Below are 15195 nucleotides of genomic sequence, written 5' to 3'. Positions count from 1 at the left end.
CTCTCCAGGTAACGAGTATCATTAATACACGACGTGCCCCAGGCACAACATTTAGCTCCAAATCCACAAAACCAGCCTGAAAATGAAGGAAATCTGAAACAACTGCATTAGAGTCAATGGAGCACAGCTGGACCCTGGTCTGAGCCGGCCCCAATGCTACGTTATGATTGGCCAGTCTGCGTCCAGGGGTGGAACCAAGTCACCACTCAGGTGGCGTTTCTCATACAGCAGGGAAGAATAGTGCAAAGAAGAGGGAGCCACCAAAAGAAAGACGAAGGACACTGATGCAGCTCAAAGAGATGAAGACTAGAGAGGAGGAGCAAGAGACAAAAATAACGACTCCTTTATTGAAAATTTCAGGCACTGCTGAGGTCAAGGAAAGGACTTAAGAAAGACGATCTGATAATCTGACTGCACACAATTATGCCACGGCGGATGGTATTGACATGGGTCTGCCGTGGCTAAACTACAATGTTACGAAGATGGACTACTAAACGTGCATGTTAGATACCTCGCCTCCTGTATTCTTATCATGTTGTTTCATGCAAGCTTTGTAAATGTGGACAACCTAATGAAATATAAGATTGTCCACTTAGATACTTCCAGGTCATTTCACTCAGTTAGGAACCTCGGTACATTAAAAAAAAAAAGACATTTGACATTTGATTTAAAGGGTTGCTACACTCAAATTACAAAAAAGGACTTCTGTTTTAATTAGCTTTAGTGTTGAGAGATCCGTTTCCGATGTTTCTGCAGCCACTCCAGTACAATTACAGTTAAGTGAATTTTGTTTGTGGTGCTCACAGCATTGAAAACAGACATTTGAACAGAAGTATGTCTTTCCAGAAACGATGTCCGATGCATTGTTCAAACCCACAGAACTTTATTTCATACTCCTCTTATGATCTTAAGGTTTCTAAATTTAACAAACACATCACACTGAATTACCTGGAGATGTACCGTATAGAATTATATTATGTAATGCTGCAGCCCTCATTAATGACACCTTAAAATTTAATACAGACTGACCAGGAAATAGAAGCAACCTGTGATGCTATGCATAAAAGTTGATTGATTTCTGTGTTGACTTAATGTTTTGAGGCTGTAGTTTGTGACGCCGCTGCTTTAGAAAGTTCCAGAGTGCAATTTATTGGAAACAGCACCGTCTTTGTTGTCATGTAAACTTGCAATATGCGGTTCCTCTTTTAGCACATGCGCATTACGGTTCCAGACACTAGGCATGGGCGAGAAAGTCGACCATCACAACAACAATAGCATTACGTTTTCATGTTAACATGGCCATAGAAAAGAGGTGCGGTTAACCCTGTTGCTCGGTATGATGCATTCTTTTAACAGATGTGATTGGTTGTCACAGACATGCCCTTTTGTGAGCCTGCAAGGTGAAGACACCCAGTGGAGATGAGATGAACTGCTGACTGTTTAAGTGTTGTCATTGTTGGTGTGCTCACTCTATCCTAGTATTCTATCCTAGTATTGGGATCATTTTATTGCGTTGGGTGGGAAATGTGTGCGTATCCCTAATGAGATCAACCACGCATATTATCCCTGCACAATCTAATGGGTGGCATTTAATTCCCTTACTGCCATCCAGTGTTTGAAGAATATTTCTCTGACTTCTTTGTGTTTCCAAAACTCTAAACCTCTTAAAAGTCCTCCTCCCTGCTCCCAACAGTTTTTCACCTTAGGAGTTCCTTTAAGGTCTAAGATGCTCTGTGAATAACTTTTATCTCTACAAGGACCTAGCCTTAACTTTAAGGGAAAATCCTAAGAAATTTCTTAGATTTCTGTCACTGGGAGCAACTCTTCTCACGAGGAAGCTTCGTGAGTACGGCCCCAGGAGTTAGGTGTAAGGTGGGTTTAATGTTAAGTAAAATTTCAAAGAGACATTCAAATGTCTTTCTCAGTTTGTATCTAAATGGATGTGGGTTTCAGTGTGACAGCGGATGATTACTTGTGGATCGATAACAGCCAGCCGGGGCACAGCTGGGAGCACTGGGGGCAGACGACTGTTTCATGGTTCCACCATACTGTCACCACTGCTGTTACTACACTCCTCCTACCCGGTAATGTTCCTTTTCCTTCATATCTTCCCTTTCTCTCTGCCATACCTCCTCAGATTTCCCCCCGTTCCTTGCGCTAGTTCTCGCCCGGCTTTCTCACCAACAAACCCACTGTTTTCCACCTCACCTCTGTCTTCCTTTCCCTTCTACCTTTTCTTTTTCTCTGAGCTCATCAAGCAACATGCAGAACTTCAGACGTCTACAGGAGTTTATCCGAGGACAGAATCTAAAGGATGGCTCGATGCCTGTTTGATCCCTGGCACACTGTGACGCTTCCTCTCTGATCAACATCTCTGCGATTAATGTAAACATTCTGCGAAAACAGCCCCCCCGACATCCGTCTGTCATTCTGCCGCTCCATCAAATCAACATTCGGGAAGAGTGGCACCATGTGACACTCGCATCATGCTTTCTTTCCATTGTTCTCTCCTAATCTGAGTTCCTTTACTTATTTTTCATGCTGTGTACTCTCTTTCCTGTCCTCTCGCTATCATTTCTCTCCATCTCTCTGTGCTTTGGAAGGAACATGAGAGGGGTGTCTTGGAGATAAATTCTTGCGTAAATTTGAGGTCATTTTATTTCTCATGTTTCACTGTGGTCTGTATTGGAACGGCCCAAGTATGTGGAGTATGATGTATCCTATTGGAAAGCTGAATGGAAAAACAGATTTCCAAATATCTCCTCTGTATCTTACAAAGAATTTTATACTCACTTACATTTATCAAGAATAAAAACGGCTCCATGAGGCAGCATGAAAATACTGAGGTACCAACATATGTGTAAAACAACAGACCCCTTTGAAGCAAAGCAATTTATGATTGTGAACTTTTGTCACAGGTTGTATGGCCTCAAGTTGTGAACAGCTAAACCAAAGAGTGATGTCCCACTGTCAGATTCTTTACCTTGGATAGTTCGTAGAGGCCTGGAAAAGCACATCTACTTAGTATTTCACAATTAGCACAGAAAAGCTTAGAAAATGAAATATAAGTTGTGTTGCAGAAACACTTGCAGCCGCTGGAAGCTCCTGAGCCCCAACGTAAGGAACTACTTGTTTAAAATACATTATGTTGCCAAAAGTATGTAACTGAACACCAGGCCATTAAACTCATACAATATGTGTTTGTTGAACTTCTTATTCCAAAACCACTGGCATTATCATGTTGCTATTACAGCTACTCTTGTGCTTTCAGGCTTTCCAGATTTTGGAACCTGGCTGCAGGGATTTGTTCCCTTTCAGCCACAAGAGCATTAGCGAGGTCATGCACTGATGCTCGGCAGTAAGGCCTGGCTCACAGTCACCGTTTCACTTCATCCCAAAGGTGTTGACTGGGGTCGAGGTCAGGGCTCTGAGCAGGCCAGTCCAGTTCTTCCACACCGTACTGGGAAAACCATTTCTGAATGGAGCAGACAGTGCACGAGGGACAGGAGAGGGTCTTGCCCAAACTGGTTTTACTAAGTTGGGCACTTGGTTCTCTACCTTTAAGTTATTGACCAAAATAACCCAGTACCAAGTAGTATCTTAAGTTCTCCAGTCAAACGATACCTGCATTCTATCCTTTTTACCCAGATCAAGAAAAAAATGACTGTTTCTGATCACTACAAGCGTTCTTTGGGGGATTTTATACTTGTACGACAGACCCTACGCATGTGGCCTAAGCTGTTGTGAGCATTATACTTGTGCGGTGGTGTGTCTGTGTCACTCTGCAGTTACACCTCCAAAACACTAGTCGGCGACGGAGGTTTCTATGAAGTGCTGTAAAGTTTGGTTGATTCAAAATACACATTAAACACACATTAAACACACATTAAACATGGCTTCATAGAGACAGTTTCAAACACAAGTACACAAATCAGCTTCACTATAACTCACAGCATTCACAGACAAACACTTGTCTTTATCTGGACACATTTTCCCCACAAATACAACATGCTAACGTTATTAGCACAAGCCTGTGGCATTTTACATTGTATGAATTAGCCTAGCAGCTAGGAAAGATTTCCTCTGCTCATATAAAACCAGGGACAACAGCAACATTTAACAAAGGTAACAGTACAAATTCTGCTCCATTACAACTCACAAGGTTCACTGACAAAACAACTGTCTTATACTAAACACGTTTTCCCCACAAATACAACATGCTAACCTCATTAGCACAAGACTATGGCATTTTACATTGTATAAATTAGCTGCGCTGCTACCGGACACCTCTCTTCTCATATGAAGCCAGGGACAACAGCAACATTTAACAAAGGTAACGGTACACATTTGGCTCCATTACAACTCACGAGGTTCACCGACAAAACAACTGTCTTATACTAAACACATTTTCCAAACAAATACAACATGCTAACGTTTTTAGCACAAGCCTATGGCATTTTACATTGTATAAATTAGCCTAGCGACGAGCAGAGATTTCCTCTGCTCATATGAAGCCAGGATAAATCACACACAAGACTTAAAATGCTATTTTTGTGGAGGCTTTATTGTCTTCACAATTTAACTGTGAAATTAAAGTAAATAAAAGCTTTGTTTCCACTGAGGGAAATGGTTTCAGCTTACAGAAATAGACAGGAGGTCTGCGTCGCTGTGACGTGTAGTTGCATTTCTAGGGAGGTGCATGTTAGGCTACACCATAGGGTACGCCAACTTTCACCCGAGAGAGCAGTGTTCGTGTCCCGTAAGATTCTAAAGCCAAACCCTGTTCTTTTTTCCTAAACCTAACCACGCGTTTGTTGTTGAAGGGAAAAAAACAACGTGAATTTGCAGCGTTGTACCGACGTAGTGCATTTATTTTTGAAAGAGACTGTATGTAAACGTTAAATTTCCTGTCAAAATGGAAGTGTATCTTGAAAGAAGACAATGCATGTAACAGGCAGAACTTGACACGGTGTCCCAGAACGTCAACAACCAACACACCCAGGGTACCTTGCATGTCGTATGTGACGAGGTCGGAGTGAGAATGTGTTGGTCCAAATTACCCACCACAACACAAAGAATGAGCATCCTGCTCATTAGTCTAATTTGTCCTCCATATTATGATCCTGTTTATTCCCTTCAGCTGAGGAGAAAAGATTTTGAAATTCAAAAACCGGTCTCGGAGTTGGATGGAAATAAAATGCTGTTAATGAATTTGAATTCGCTGTCACTGTTTCTTTCTGTGTGTGTGTGTGCTGCTGTGGGTTAGTGTGGCTTGGTGACAGTGACACCGGTGTCATGCAAGCTGAACAAAGAGCTGATACTGTCCCCGAGGACAATAGCCTGTCTCTCACACTGTCTCCCTCCCACTCCAGCAAACATAAAGGCGAGAAGTATATTTATATATCCCCGTAAAAGAGAGAGGTCTTGGATCCTTCCCTTCACAAACATGCGCTCTCTGTTTCGTTCTCCTTTGGCTGCACTCTCCTCTCTCCCTCCCTCTGTCCCATTCACTTCATTCCTGCTCTCTGTCTTTCACTTTCTTCCACTGACCTCTATTTTCCATTCTCATTCACTCTCTCCACTTCTTCCCCCATTCATCTCTGCCTCTTTGCTTTCCGTTTCCGAAAAACTTCACCTCACATGCATGTGCTCACACACACACACACACACACACACACACACACACACACACACTCACACACACACAGTGGTTTCCCTGTAACTGGGTTATGTGTAACTTCAAATAGCCTTTATTTGACAATAGGGAGAGCCCAGAGTTCATCCTCCCCTCTGTGCTCCTCTTTCTCCTCCTCTTCCCCACTTTAAATCTAAAGAGGTTACATATATGTGTGTGTGTTTTGAGTGTGTATGTGTGAACATACAGTAGGCACACGTGCGGCTGCATGTGTGAGCATATTAGCAAGACGGAGATTTTTTTTTTTACAAGCTTCAAGGTCATTTCCCCGCTCAGACTCACCGTAACATTAAAGTATACATGCGAAAACACACACACACACACACGTTTATTGCACGCACGCGCACGAGACACACACTCACACATGCACGCTATAACCTAGATGCAACCCATTATCGCCGTGGCACACGTGCACACCCAATCCCATTAGTAGAAAATATGAAGAGGGTGAATATTTGCTTAATATTTCGGCGATTACATAACCATCCTTATTTAGGATGCATGCTGGGAATTGTGGGTTTTTTTACAGTTTAAGATGGAGAAAGAGGAGTGGGGGAGAAACAGGGTTTTGGGGTGATGAGGAGAGGAGATGGAAAGAAAAGGAAAAGGAGAAGAGAGGCGAGAGGATGGAGTGAACGGAGGGGAGAGCAGAAGAAAGGAAAGGAGAGGAAAAACAAAGGAGAGGAGATGAGAGTATAGTTGAGGAAAGGAAAGAACAAAGGAGGAGAGAAGGGGGAAATAAAGCAAGGGAGAAAGAGTAGTGGTGAGGTAAAGATAGGAGAGAAGGACAGAGGAAAGGAAAGGAGAGAAGAGGAGAGGAGAAGAAAAGAATGCAAGGGAGAAAGATGAGAGGTGAGGGAAAGAAAGGAGAGGGAGGAACAGAAGAGAGGAGAGGAGAGGAGAGGAGAGGAGAGGAGAAAGAGGGAGAAAAGGGAGAAAAGGGAGACAAGGGGAGCAGAAAGGAAAGGAGAGGGGAGAAGAGGAAAAGAAAATAAGGGAGAAAAGGAGAGAAGAACATAGTAAAGGAGAGGAGGGGAGATGGGAAGAGAAGAGAAGAAAGCAAGGCAGAAAGAGGAGAGGTGAGGAAAAGAAAGGAGAGGAGGGGGGCAGAAGAAAGGAAAGGAAAGGAAAGGAAAGAAGAAAAGAGGAGAGGAAAGGCAACAGAAGGAGAGGAGGGGAGAAAAGGGGAAAGGAAAGGAAAGGAAAGGAAAGGAAAGGAAAGGAAAGGAAAGGAAAGGAAAGGAATTGAGAGGAGATGCGACCAGAAGAGAAGTAAGGATAAGAAAGGAAAGACGGAAGAAATGAAAAGAGGGGAGAAAAGAGGGAAGGCAAGGAGGGGAGAAGAGGAGAAAGGAAAGGTAAGGAAAGAAGAAAAGAGAAGAGGATAGAAAAAGAAAACAAGAATGAAGAGGAATGAGAAGAGGGGAGAAAAGAGGAAATGAAAGGAGGGGAGATGAGGGAAAAGGAAAGAAGAGGAGAAATGATGAGGAGAAGTAAGGAAAGATAAGAAGAAAAGTAAAAAGGGAAGCAGGGGAGAATGAGGGGAGGAGGAGAGGAGGGGATAACAGAGGAAAGGAAAGGAAAGGAAAGGAAAGGAGAAAGAAAGCAAGGGAGAAAGAGGAGAGGAGGACAGAGGAAAGTAAAGGAGGGGAGAGGTGAGAAGAAGGAAAAAAGAAAGGAGAGGAGATAAGAGAAGTAAGGAAATGAAAGGAGAAACAAGGAGAGGATAGGAAAGGAACAAGGGAGGAAAAGAAATGAGAAGAGGGGAGAAAAGAGGAAAGGAGAGGATGAGAAGAGAAAGGAAAGGGAAGGAAAGAGGAAAGAAAGCAAGGGAGAAAGAGGAGAGGAAAGACAGGAGAGGAGGGGATAACAGAGGAAAGNGAGGAGGGAAGAACAGAGGAAAGGAAAGGAGGGGAGAGGTGAGAAGAAGAAAAGCAAAGACAGGAGAGGAGATGAGAGAAGTAAGGAAGGGAAAGAAGAAACGAGGAGAGGACAGGAAAAGAAAGCAAGGGAGAAAAAGAAGAGGGAAGGAAAGGAACGAAAATGAGAAGGGAGATAATAAAAAGATTCTAGAAGACGAGAGGAGAAATAGAGGAAGGAGAACAGGGGAGTCATAAAGGGTAGTAAGAAGAGAGGAAAGGAAGGAGGAAGGAAGCGAGGCATTAGATTAAATAAGCAACCACATGTCAAAGAGGAGCAGCGACGGAGGAAAGGAGAGAAAGAGCACTCCAGTGGGAGGTAAAGGTCAAAGGAGACGTATGAGTGTGCCTTTCTTTTCCTCTCCACCGTCCTCATCCTCTGCGATGACTATAATCTATAATGATAATCCCACACACGTGGACCCAGCCCTGACCACTGAGGCAGGCACGATTCAAACTGAAACCAGTTCCCCGGGACGCTGAGACACGAGCTCGTCCACACATGATCACGTCTAGCAGTCTGACAAGTCAAACCAGTGAAGTGAATTAAAGAAGTCATGGGTTTTGATGAATGGGGTTTTGGTGAGATGCCTGCAATCAAATCTGTCCTTAGCGCAATCTTAAAACACGTCAGGGGAAACCCCGCTCCTGAACTCTGACGCTTGTATGTGTCTAATAACATGAACGCTCAGTACTGGTGATGCTGACATCATGCAACCATGGGCGGATTAGGAGACAATGGGTCCCTGGGCACACACATGTAAAAGGCCCCACCACTGCAAACATACACACCGACTGTGTGGTGATTTAGCTTATTATTGTTACTGTAGTCATTTTGTGTCTCTTAATAGTTATTTTGAGCCATTCTGTGTCCCCTTGTATTCATTTTGTGTCCCTTCTAGATCAATTTGTGCCTTTATTGGTCATTTTGTGTCCCCTTGTATTCATTTTGTGTCCCTTCTAGATCAATTTGTGTTTTTATTGGTCATTTTGTGTCCCTTCTAGATCAATGTTTTTATTGGTCATTTTGTGTCCCTTCTAGATCAATTTGTGTCTTTATTGGTCATTTTGTGTCCCCTTGTATTCATTTTGTGTCCCTTCTAGATCAAATTGTGTCTTTAATGGTCATTTTGTGTCTCTTGATGGTTGTTTGGCCCCTTTCGTAGTTATTTTGTGTCCCTTTTAGTTAATTTTGTGTCTTTATCGGTCATTTCGAGTCTCTTGTTGGTTGTTTGGCTCCTTTTATGGGCATTCTGTGTCCACATTAGGTAATTTTACGTCTCTATTGGTCAACTTTTGTCTCTTGTTGGTTGTTTTGCCCCTCTTTGTAGTTATTTTGTGTCCCTTTTAGTTAATTATGTGTCCCTTTTAGATCATCTTGTGTCTGTATTGGTCATTTTGAATGTCTTACTTGTTTTGCCCCTTTTGTGGGTATTTTGACTCGTTATCTTTTGTTTCTTTTTGGTTGTTTTGTCCCTTTTGTAGGTATTTTGTGTCCCTTTAGTTATTTTGTGTACCTTTTAGTTAATTTTGTGTCTTTGTAGTCATTTTGAGTCCCTCTTTGGTGGTTTTGCCCCTTTTGTAGGTATTTTGTGTCCCTTTAAGATCATTTTGTGTCTTTACCAGTCATTTTTTTGTCTTTTTTTGTTGCTGTTTTGCCAATTTTGTTGGTATTTTGTGTCTCTTTAAGATCATTTTGTGTCTTTATTGGTTGTTTTGTATCTCTTTATAGTCACATTTTGTGTCTTTATTGGTTGTTTTGTATCTCTTTATAGTCATTTTGAGTCCCTTTTAATTAATTTTGTGTCTCTATTGGTCATTGTGTGTCTCTTTTTGGTTGTTTTGCCCCTTTTGTAGGTATTTTGAGTCCCTTTAAGATCATTTGGTTGTTTTGCCCCTTTTGTAGGTATTTTGAGTCCCTTTAAGATCATTTTGTGTCTTTATTGGTTGTTTTGTATCTCTTTATAGTCATTTTGAGTCCCTTTTTGGTTGTTTTGTAGGTATTTTGTGTCCCTTTATGATAATTTCGTGTCTTTATTGGTTGTTTTGTATCTCTTTATAGTCATTTTGAGTCCCTTTTAATTGTTTTGCCCCTTTTGTGGGTATTTTGTGTCCCTTTAAGATCATTTTGTGTCTTTATTGGTTGTTTTGTATCTCTTTATAGTCATTTTGAGTCCCTTTTTGGTTGTTTTGTAGGTATTTTGTGTCCCTTTATGATAATTTCGTGTCTTTACTAGTCATTTTTTGTCATTTGTTTTTTTGTTGCTGTTTTGTCCCTTTTTAGTCATTTTGTGTCTCTATTGGTCATTTTTGTGTCTCTTTGTAATCATTTTGCGTCTCTTGTTGGTTGTTTTGCCCCTTTTGTAGGCATTTTGTGTCCCTTTTAATTAATTTTGTGTCTCTATTGGTCATTTTGTATCTCTTTATAGTCATTTTGAGTCCCTTTTTGGTTGTTTTGTAGGTATTTTGTGTCCCTTTATGATAATTTCGTGTCTTTACTAGTCATTTTTTGTCATTTGTTTTTTTGTTGCTGTTTTGTCCCTTTTTAGTCATTTTGTGTCTCTATTGGTCATTTTTGTGTCTCTTTGTAATCATTTTGCGTCTCTTGTTGGTTGTTTTGCCCCTTTTGTAGGCATTTTGTGTCCCTTTTAATTAATTTTGTGTCTCTATTGGTCATTTTGTGTCTCTTTGTAGTCATTGTGTGTCTCTTTTTGGTTGTTTTGCCCCTTTTGTAGGTATTTTGAGTCCCTTTAAGATCATTTTGTGTTTTTATTGGTTGTTTTGTATCTCTTTATAGTCATTTTGAGTCCCTTTTAATTGTTTTGCCCCTTTTGTGGGTATTTTGTGTCTCTTAGTTTTTTGTGTCTTTATTGGTCATTTTCTGTCTCATTCTAGTCATTTTCAGTCTCTTATTGGTTGTTTTGCCCCTTTTTGGTTTATTTTGTGTCCCTCTAAGATCATTTTCTGTCTCTATTGGTCATTATGTGTCTCTTTGTAGTCATTTTGAGTCTCTTTTTGGTTGTTTTGACCCCTTTTTTAATTATATTGGTGTCCCTCTTAGGTAATCTTGTGTTTTCATTGATCACTTTTTGTCTCTTTATGTTTTTTTTGCCTCTTTTGTAATTATTTTGTGTTTTTTTGCAGTTCCTTTGCATCTCTTTGTGTCTCTTCCTGGTCAGTACATGTAAATTTGAGTAACATATTGCAGGTGAAGGCCGGGGGGGGGGGTCCCTGGGCCTGGTAGGTGCCCAGTAGACTCGTTGTCATTTATCTATGCATGCAACCATGGTGTAGTTCATTATTATATCCACATAATGTCCTCTATGTGGATATAAACAGCTCAGTTTAAGGTAACAAAAACACAATGATTCTTATTTTCAGATGATTATACACCAGAGAAAACATACATGTTATATTATATTATATTTCTGCCAATACATCCCCCAAAATCCTGCACACTGGCCCTTTAAATAATGCCAGTAGAAACACCCCCAATCTCTCTGAGAGGGAGGAGAGGAGCCAGGCTTTTCTGGCAGTGTGATCAGCTGGACTGGGTCTAAGGACAGACTAATACAGATAAAAAGTAAAGTGGGTTTTCCTTCCAGGACATCCCTGCTATCACAGTATTAAAGGCTGTCAGACAATAATACTGTACCCAAGCTACAGCGACAGCTCATAAAATATGGAAACAGCAGTGTCTATAAGGACATGTCATATTAAATAAGTACAAATATGTGCATTGAGACGGATTTTCTAAGCTCAGCGTGTGAGTGGGTATTTGCAGGCAGCAGGTAAACACGCACACTCGAACACTCGCACCCATATTATGGAAACTACAAAAAAAAAAAGCACAAGGCAAAAATTCACCACCGTCCAGAGGGTTTCGTCTCCAAAAACTGAAATTGATGATAAGTCCAACTTAAATGTCAAGGCGACATTTCAGCTCAGTTTGGAGGGTGAAGGTGTTCTGCTGAAGCTGTGTGTCCTCTGGTGTGTGTGATTTGTATTCCTCACATTGTAGGGACATAAACCTGTTCAATCAGGCATTTTGTGTCCCTTTTAGGTTATCTGTGTCTTTATAGGTCATCTTGTGTCTCTTTTTAGTTGTTTTGCCCCTTTTGTGGGCATTTTGTGTCCCTTTTAGATCATTTTGTGTCTTTAATTGTCGTTTTGTGTCTCTTTGTAGTCATTTTGAGTCTCTTTTTGGTTGTTTTGCCCCTTTTGTGGGCATTTTGTGTCCCTTTTAGGTTATCTGTATCTTTATAGGCCATCTTGTGTCTCTTTGTAGTCATTTTGTGTCCCTTTTGGGTAATCTTATGTCTTTATTGGTCGTCTTATGTCTCTTGTTGGTTGCTTTGCCCCTTTAATAGATATTTTATGTCCCTTGTAGATAATTTAATGTCTTCATTGGTCATTTAGAGTCTCTTTTTGGTTGTTTTCCCCCTTTTATAGCTATTTTGTGTCCCTTTTAGCTCATTTTGTGTCTTTATTGGGCATTTTGAGTCTCTTGTTATTTATGTTGCCCCTTCAGTGGGCATTTTGTGTCCCTTTTAGTTCATTTTATGTCTTTATTGGTCGTTTTGTGTCTCTTTTTTGTTGTTTTGTCCCTTTCGTAGATATTTTGTGTCTCTTTGAAGTAATTTTGGGTCTTCAGTGGTCGTTTTGTGTCTCTTTGAAGTCATTTAGAGTCTCTTTTTGGTTGTTTTGTCCATTTTGGTAGATATTTTGTGTCTCTTTGAAGTAATTTTGAGTCTTTTGTTGGTTGTTTTGCCCTCTTTTGTGGCCATTTTGTGTCCCTTTTAGGTCATTTGTGTCTTTATAGGTCAGCTTGTGTCTCTTTTTTGTTGTTTTGTCCCTTTAGTAGATATTTTGTGTCTCTTTGAAGTAATTTTGAGTCTCTTTTTGGTTGTTTTGTCCATTTCGTAAGTATTTTGTGTCTGTTTTTGGTTATTTTGCCCCTTTTGTGACCCTTTTAGATGATTGTATGTCTTTATTGGTCGTCTTTTGTCTTGACATTTGACATTTCAGCTCAGTTTGGAGGGTGAAGGTGTTCTGCTGAAGCTGTGCGTCCTCTGGTGTGTGTGATTTGTATTCCTCACATTGTAGGGACATAAACCGATATCTCCGATGTGGAGAGAAAATGCTAGTCTCTGCAAGGTTAAGCATTTATTTTAGGGTTAACACTGACTTAGGGTTAAGCATATGTAGTATGAGTATTGCCTTCAGGAATCACTGTCAATACAGTGTCCTCACAAGCAGCCTAAACAAACGCATGTGCTCCTGCTTAATGATGGGGATGAGCAGTACCCTATTTTCCCTGTTTCTCTTTTTTTTCTGAGTATTCACGTGTGTGAGCGCGCGTGAGGCAGGCAGCAGAGGGCTGTGTCACCGTCGCTAATGTGACGGCACCATAGGCTGGCGGTGATGCGGGCCCGGTGAGGGGCCAAAGTCATCAATCACACGGATCGAAACCGCAACGTTAAATCAATAGCGGCCCCCGGGAGCGATGACAGCGGAGCGTGAATCCGCCTCGGTAAAAGGCTGCGGTCTCTCGGTCATGATCCATCAACAAGTCCACACAGTGTGTACAGTCCCCCCCACCACCACCACCTCCACCTCAGAAACACCGCGCGAGACCCAAACACGCAGCACAGCACAGGAGCCACGCGCGCAGTAGTGGTATGTACCTGAGCGGCTGCCGGATGGGACGGCCTCAACAATCACACCGTGATTGACACCGGGATGAACTTGAGGGGGAGGGATGCTCCGTTAAAGCGGCAACCAGTGTGCAGCACGAGGGAGAGAGAGTTGCTGCGTAGAGGGGGAATTACCGACCCGAGACCAGCTGATAGAATAATACAACTGACAAGACAGGGAGCAACAGAGGGAGGAAACATGCTGCTGATGAGAGGACTGATGGAGATGATGATGATGACAGCCTTCCTCTGAGACTGTCACGAGAGCACATCTGTTGAGGATCACATCTGGCCGACACGCTGACTTAGCCTACCCCCCCATAACCACACACACACACACACACACATAGAGAGAGAAGCACACACCTACTGATGGTGTATTCTGTCCGGTCACATGCGCGTCCCCCCCGGCCTCTCTTTCTGTGATGGAGCCCGTGCAGTGCGTAGTGTGCAGGGTTTTTACTCACCCCGGCTGCTGACGCCGCCAGTCTCCGTCCGCTCGCGTGTCCCACCGTGTGATTTAACGGGAGAGAGGGCGAGCCGTGGGCGCATCCAGCCCCCACCAGCGCCATCCAGCGCTGCGGTCGCGGCACGCCGCTCTCGCGATACCGTCCCATCTTCCAGCTCTCCTCCCGGAGCGTGTGACGTAGCGGTTTTAGCAGGCCGTTTAGCTCAGCCCGATGCCGCCGTCTTCTGGGCGCGAGGCGAACAGAGTGTGATGATGATGGTGGTGGTGATGTCATCCCGGAGCTGCTGACCGTGTTGGGCTCTACCTACCTGTCTTTTTGTCTCTGTGTGCTGCACACACCTCCACGGTCAGATGCAACCTGCTGTCAGCAGCGTGTGCAGAGCATCTGTTTCATTTCTATCACTGGAGGTCTGCCAGCAGCCGTTTACAGTCACAGCCTGAACACTGCTGTTCACAGAGCAGGTGAGCGGTCATGGGGACACTGTTTAGTGTGGCAGGGATTTTTAAAACCACTGTAACAGAGAGAAGTGCCATTAGAAATCCAAACTACTGAAAAGTAACAGCGGCATAGAGGGCATTCACAGAAATAAAGGTGCAGTGTGTTGGTTTTAGAGGGATGTATCGTCAGAATATAATAAAATATAATAAGAATAATTTCTTTGGTGTATCATAATCTGAAAATCACTGTGTTTGTTTGACATCAGAATGAGCCGTTTATATCCTCCTGAGACTCTGTGTCCTCATATGAGGACATCACATTTTGGGTTGAATTGAATTATACTCTTTCACTATTATGTTCTAAGGGTACAGATGACCCCAGCACAAGACCAAGGGGGGCCCATGAAAAGGTCTATGCTTGACCCTTGTGCTTCAACTCTATGCAGAGCCTATGCCGTAACATACACTGTTGTGAGCAGTTATACTTGTGTGGTGGTGTGTCTGTGTCACTCTGCAGTTACACCTCCAAAACACTAGTCAGCGGCGAAGGGTTTGTGTCTGTGAAGTGCTGTAAAGTTTAGTTGATTCAAAACACACATTAAACACACATTAAACATGGCTTAATAGAGACAATGTCAAACACAAGTACACAAATCAGCTTCACTATAACTTGCAGCATTCTCAGACAAACACTTGTCTTTATCTGGACACATTTTCCCCACAAATACAACATGCTAACGTTATTAGCACAAGCCTATGGCATTTTACATTGTATAAATTAGCCTAGTAGCTAGCTGTCTTTTCCTCTTCTCATATGAAGCCAGGGACAACAGCAACATTTAACAAAGGTAACGTTACATAATTCAGCTCCATTACAACTCACAAGGTTCACTGACAAAACAACTGTCTTATACTAAACACGTNTTGTTTCCACTGAGGGAAATGGTTTCAGCTTACAGAAATAGACAGGAGGTCTGC

General features: G+C 42.3%; 1 protein-coding gene across 1 annotated transcript in view; it reads right to left on the bottom strand.

Annotated features, from left to right (window-relative positions):
- usp54b (ubiquitin specific peptidase 54b) overlaps positions 1–13884 on the bottom strand; it is a 94883-nt gene extending 80999 nt beyond the window's left edge. Inside the window, exon 1 of the mRNA XM_050060090.1 lies at positions 13677–13884. The gene's annotated coding sequence lies outside the window, so the exon portion shown is untranslated. The remainder of the gene's footprint in view (positions 1–13676) is intronic.
- Positions 13885–15195: the final 1311 nt, after the last annotated feature.

The sequence above is a fragment of the Epinephelus moara genome, chromosome 13, assembly GCF_006386435.1.
Source record: "Epinephelus moara isolate mb chromosome 13, YSFRI_EMoa_1.0, whole genome shotgun sequence".
NCBI lineage: Eukaryota > Metazoa > Chordata > Actinopteri > Perciformes > Serranidae > Epinephelus > Epinephelus moara.
Note: the sequence above shows the minus strand (reverse complement) of the source record. Positions and strands in the feature narration are given on the sequence as shown.